Source organism: Bos grunniens, chromosome 16, assembly GCF_055505025.1.
Source record: "Bos grunniens cultivar Pamir isolate PY7600 chromosome 16, Bosgru_T2T1.0, whole genome shotgun sequence".
Classification (NCBI taxonomy): domain Eukaryota; kingdom Metazoa; phylum Chordata; class Mammalia; order Artiodactyla; family Bovidae; genus Bos; species Bos grunniens.
Genome location: NC_141180.1, coordinates 65,996,900 through 66,002,899, shown reverse-complemented (window position 1 = coordinate 66,002,899; position 6,000 = coordinate 65,996,900). Strand labels below are relative to the sequence as shown.

Sequence of the window (6,000 nt, the reverse complement as noted above, 5' to 3'; positions counted from 1 at the left end):
CTTTCATTTATTGTTTAGCCCAATTTCAAAAACACTACTTGTTTAGCACGCGTTTGCCTACAATGTGGGAGACCCGGATTCGATCCCTGGGTCAGGAAGAGCTCCTGGAGAAGGAAATGGCAACCCACTCCAGTACTCTTGCCTGGAAAATTCCATGGACGGAGGAGCCTGGTAGGCTACTGTCCATGGGGTCGTAAACAGTTGGACACGACTGAGCAACTTCAATGTCAATAGAATTTAATTGATTCAGAATAATACTAGCTAAGAAGTTAGGAAAACTATAAAATTCTCTGGATTAGTAGCTAGTGTATCATTACACTAATGACTTAATTTCTCTGGTTCTCATTTTTTTCATCATAATGAAAGTGACTAAGCTATCTTTAATACTCCTTCAAGTTCCAATACACTTTTTCTGAGATGTGAATATACTGGTCAGTTCATTTAGCAGCATATTGACCTTGTTTCTGAAATTTGGCCTTTGCACAATGGTGCTGGAGTAAATCAGACAGAGTTTTTGGTGAAATAGAAATAGCTTTATTTCTTTGCCAACACAGAGGGCCACAGAGGGCTAATGCCACAGAGGAAACCATGTGTCCTACCATGGAGAGGGTAGTTGGGAGTCTTATTTAAGTATTCAAGGAGCAGGGCACGATCAGCTTGTGTTCATTCTTCCGCTTGGTTGATAGTGAGGTGATTGGGAGTCAATATCATCGGCCTTCTGGTTCCAACCTGTCTGGAGGTCTCCCTGCCTATGGGCAGACAACAGTAACTACTTCCACCTGGTGGGGGTTTCAGTATCTGTAAAACAGCTCAAAAGATATAGTTCAGAATATTATCTATAGCCTTTGAGGAGGAACTAAGGTCCTTGACTTTGTTTAATGGCTAAAGTATTAGTTTGTCATGCTTGACTGTTTCTCTTTCTTTCTGCATCTTCTCACTTCTCTGATGAACTTTATTCCTTGACTAAAGTTTTTCTACAAAGGCAGGTGGAGGACATGTGTGTGGGTCTGTTCTGGGAAAGCCTCCTAGGGTCCTGCTCCATTACAATCTCATGAAATAAGACATGAAGATGCTTTCACACTTAGTTATTGAAGAAGTTTTAGACACTTTCAAAGAGAAAACTCTGAAATCAAAATAAGCATAAGACTAAAATGAATAAATTTAAACATTGTAATGAGGGCAACTATATATGTATAAATGTGAGTGTTACATATGTATACAAGGAACAGTGTGACTGTACTTATCTCATTATAACCCATTTTTGTTACACATTTATTTCAGGTTAAAATAATCTGAAGTATATTGACACTTTTCTTCACAAGCAAATTGCTTCATAATTTCTCTAATTCAACATGTCTTGAATGTTGCTTTGTGTTAGCAATTTTAGTGGATTAATACATAAGAAATATATTAGGTAATACTCATATTCTTAAAAAAGATGGAGCCAGAATAACAGACAAAACATTACCAGTAACAAAAATTGGCTAAAATACCAACTGCAGATGTACATGAAGATTACCCAGGAAAAGACAAGGTCAACATAAAAATAAAATGCATAACTTCTGAGTAAGGTCTAGGCTCAAACTTTCTTGCACTTAGGTAAAAACCAGTTAGGTGACAGCTCTATTTGGGGGTTGATCAAATATAATCATATGATCTAATATAATGTTAAAATACTCACATTATTTATTGATGTCTAAGTGCTGTAAACTCTTTAAAAGTTAAGGAACCATGGGTCACAGAATTTTTTCATCCTGTCCTATTTTTTTCTCTAAATATTAAAAAAAATATCAACCTCACATTTATTTCACACATGTGCTAAAAATGTTAATGTTAACTATTCTAAGTTGGGTTCTCAATAAATAATTCTATTTCCTTGAATAACAACTTAAATAGGTTTGAACAGCATATTGCAATTTTTATATAAAAAGTATGTTCTTTCAAACCACAACTGCTAGGTTTGTGTTTGTAATAAGTCATGCTCCTCGGGGGGACCTCCAATCTCCCTTGCCACATGTATCTAAAAACATAGGGACACGCACAGAAATCATCCTTTTGGTAAAATGAGATGACTGAAGGAAACCTTCTGCTCTAGGACATCATTAGTAATGAAATACAGCCTGAGGAGAGAAAGAAAAAGAGTTATACAAACATGTCCTTTGTGAAAAAAATTTTTCCCTTGCCTATTTTGATAGTAATGATAGCTACGGATTTGCACATGTGCACACCTACTTGGTTCTTCTGGGATTTTACCCTAGCAAGTTCTAGAAAATTGATGATCAGAAATAAAGTCTATTTTTACTTTCTCATCCATGGAATTTTTCAGATGAGTTATTTCAGATGAGGTTAAGGGCAGTCTGTTTGTATCAGGACTACATTTTGTGACAGTTAAATAATCCATTATCATTAAAACTGAGGATAAGGAGTTTACAGTGGAAAGAATGATAACAATGGAGGAAAAAGTGAATATGAGTAGTTCACCAATAAATCATGTTCTTGAACTCAAAATTGCAACAATTTCCTTTAGAGCAGGTCTCCTTTAAGTATTCACCTCTGAAGTGGTCAGTAGCAAAACCCAGTTCATACAATTTGCAAGCTTTGTGATTCTGAGCACCAAGTGACACACGATGTCAACACAATCAACCTTTGGCTCCTCCCATTCCTCCACCTACCCATTCTCCAGGCAGAAGTCTCTGCAGGCTGGGGGTGCTGTAGACTCAGGAAAGCCAGAGGACTGGATGAATTCACAGGTATCACCAGGACATGCAAAAGCCTATTCTGGACCTTATAAGTTTATATCCGGTGCAAGAATTGGAAGGAAGGTGCACACATTTGTATAACGTTTCTATGACTTCATCTTTCCTGCCCCCGCAAAAAAGGGGGGGCGATTCACATTATTTCTGAAACTGAGAAAATATTATATTTTAGAACATGGTCAAGCTATATGAAAAGCATAGACACAGACCCCAAACTATTTTCTTTATTTTCAGAAAGGAAAATTTCAGTAAGAAATCAGGGAGATATTTAACTACTCATTTAGCAAGCAAGCAGGCATCAGCTTTATCTGAGTTTCTACTTTGAATGCAGGAAATTTAGGACCTTAAAGCCTTCACACTGCCTTCTTCAAGCCCTCTTTCTTCAAATTCATCCTTACAAGCTCCGACTCTCCTAGGAAGAAGGAAAAGAAAAATTCCACTGACTCGGCTCGTGATTTACATACAGAGAGCAAATAAATGAATGGAGTGGGGGATGGGGCAGTGAGAAGCAATGCGTTTCCTTTTCAACCGCAGAAAATAAGATTACTTACCAAGAACATTTTTATCCAGGGCAAATGTTTATTCCCTCTTTCATTTGGCGCCTCAGTCTCTGCAAGAAATCAATTTCCACTCTACCTTTCCCTCTTATTTCTAAAAAAAAGAAAAAAGAAAAGAAAGAAAAGAGAGGCGAATAATGCTTAAGCTTCGGGGTCCGGCGGAAGATAAGAGGGCAAAAGACTCCCACGGCGCTCTTTACCCAGACCCTAGCGCTGAGAGTGAATCCCTGGGGGCACGGAGGGAACCTCTCTAAGGAGGGTGTGTGTGTCTGAAGGGGTGCGGGTGGCACGGGGGTGCATTTCACTGCCAAAATCTAAATCATTTGCAAAGAGAATCACCAGCCCCTCGGTCGCACAAGCAATTCCCTGGGGGAAGTAGGAGGCAAATAGAAAAGGGAAGTTCCTGAAAGAGAGAGAGAGAGAGAGAGAGAGAGAGAAGCTGGGATTTGGGTTCGGGGTTTGGGTTTAGAGAAGCGATGGGGCGGTAGAGGAAAGGGGAAGAGTCAAGCTTGTCTTACCGGATCGATCAGGCGATCGTTTGTGCGGTACAGGGCTATGAACATGGCCAGATAATGCATTCGGCAGCAAAGCCATTTCTGACTCACTCTCCCTCCGTTAACAGTGCAGGAATCAGAGGGGGCGCGGGAGACTCGCAGCCTGCCACCCTCTCCCCCCAGGGACAGGGACGATTCTCAGAACCTCAAAAGCTCTAGCTGCTAAAGTGAGGCATTTGGAGCTGAGGTTCCCGATGGAAGTCCATTGCCTGGAGTCCCGGGGAAGCAGGATTCGCCGAGGAAGCAGGACCTGGGAGGGCTCCTGCCGCCGCCGCCGCCTCTTCCAGCCGCGGTTCCCGGGTCCCCTGCCTACGCCTCCCAGCCCTGCGCCCCCGGAAGCGCCCGGGAGACCCGGCCTCCTCCGCATCTTCAGCCCCCCAGGCCAATCCCCGAGGATCCGGCCATCCTAAAGTGAACACAGGGGTTTATCTGGGGGGCTCGGTGGAGTTGGGCTTCCTTACTACGCCTCCCTCCGTTGCTGCGAGGGAAAGAAAGGGAGATCCTAGTGGAATGCACTGATGGAATACTGTTAATCCTAATAATATTGTTCCCAGCACAGGTAACTCTTAAAGAACTGAGAGAGGGAAGATCTGAGCAGGATTTCCGAAGCGGTGCCCTCTTGAATTCTCATTGGATCCTCCCGAGCAGACTAAATCTCTCTTGCTGCTCTATCTATCAGGATGACTACAGCTTCGCTCACTAGTTCTCTCTTTATCTCGCTGTCTTCAACACATCTTTTTACTTCTCTTCGCAGATTTATCTGTAGTCCACCTTCTGGTCTCTGGGGTTACACAGCTTCTATTTTCCCCCACTGTCTGGGGCTGTACAGTCCGTAAATTTTCACTTTGCCTGCCTAAGGATCACCACAAATAAGCCTCCCCCCTCCCTCTTCTCGCCCCCCCCACCCCCAATAAAAGGCACCTCTTTCACATTTTGCCTCCCTTCCTTGGGGCTTCCTGGCTTTCCGTGTAACTGGTTTTTACTTGGTTACATGCCACCAGGATCTGCTGATTATTTCAAAGTTCCACCAGCCTGAAGCTCATCACTCTACCTTGCTTTGGAAGATCATGGAATATCTGTTGGAATTCTGGATGTGTTTTTCTCACAGTCTTCTTGCTTCCTGAAATTTCCACTGGTAAGTTCTTCTCTTCATATGTGATTAGAAACTTACTGCTAGTGTTATTTTTGATAAACCTGTGTGTTTAAAAAATGTCTCATGTCTTACATTTTTGTCACTTTCAGAACCCAAAGATCTATGTGACCCTGTTGATTAATTAGTATGTTCCTTGCAATTGTGCTACTACGATACAGCCCATGTAATGAATCACCCCATCCCTTTTTACATTCTTTATTTCTGCACTCATTTATGTTCAGGTTATAGGAAACATTAACCATCCCTCCCTCCACCCCCCAGCCGCACCCCCCCCCCCCACCGCGCCCCGCAATGCTTCTTGGCACATATTCTTGTGCCATTTGAAAGATCAAATTTTATACGTTTGTCTAAGAGTGAGCTTAAAACAGACCTGCTGACAATCGCAGGGTCTGAGAAAGTTCACTAGTTCCTGATCTTTAGAAGGTTGTTCAGGTCACTATTTGCTCATTGTAAGCAATTACATGACTAGGGAGGACTTTCCTAAAGTGTATTTTTGTGGGTTCAGGATATCAAGCACTAAAATCCACTGTATGGTAACAAGAGGAGTGTGAGTTTTGAGTGCACCATTTTTTTTTTTTTAACAACATCCCAAATCACACATGAACACATTATTTTGGGTGTTGTATTTAAAATCGGGCACCACACTTGGGAGTACATTTTCAATTTTGTGAATTTAGCCTGTGAACAGTTAATTGGACACAGAGTGCTCATTTCAGAGGAAGAGAACTATCAGAAGCAAGTACTGATTATATTGGTTGTAATCACTGAAATTCAGGGACAGGCTTTATAGGAAAAAATTAATTGCCTCACTCTTCACACTTGTTCAACCCCTAGACTCATTTTTAATAAGGATGTTAATATGTCAGTGTTTTATTTTTTTTTTCACTTTTATGAGCAATTTTATGGGCTAAACTGACAGTTAAGATTACCACTTCCCTTTTAAGTATAGCTGTGTTGAGAAACATTTAAATCTCAGCTTT

General features: G+C 41.4%; 1 long non-coding RNA gene across 5 annotated transcripts; it reads right to left on the bottom strand.

Moving 5' to 3' along the window:
• Positions 1 to 511: 511 nt before the first annotated feature.
• Positions 512 to 4,372, bottom strand: LOC147356949 (uncharacterized). 5 transcript variants are annotated; one of them, XR_015142834.1, is made up of 5 exons: positions 3,832 to 4,372; positions 3,308 to 3,407; positions 2,673 to 3,168; positions 2,043 to 2,120; positions 512 to 749 (listed from the first exon to the last, which is right to left on the bottom strand). It is a non-coding gene; the product is annotated as an uncharacterized LOC147356949 (long non-coding RNA). The 5 variants fall into 5 exon arrangements; XR_015142833.1 differs by lacking the exon at positions 2,043 to 2,120 and having other exon boundaries at positions 512 to 809; positions 2,673 to 2,906; positions 3,100 to 3,168; XR_015142831.1 differs by lacking the exon at positions 2,043 to 2,120 and having other exon boundaries at positions 512 to 809.
• Positions 4,373 to 6,000: the final 1,628 nt, after the last annotated feature.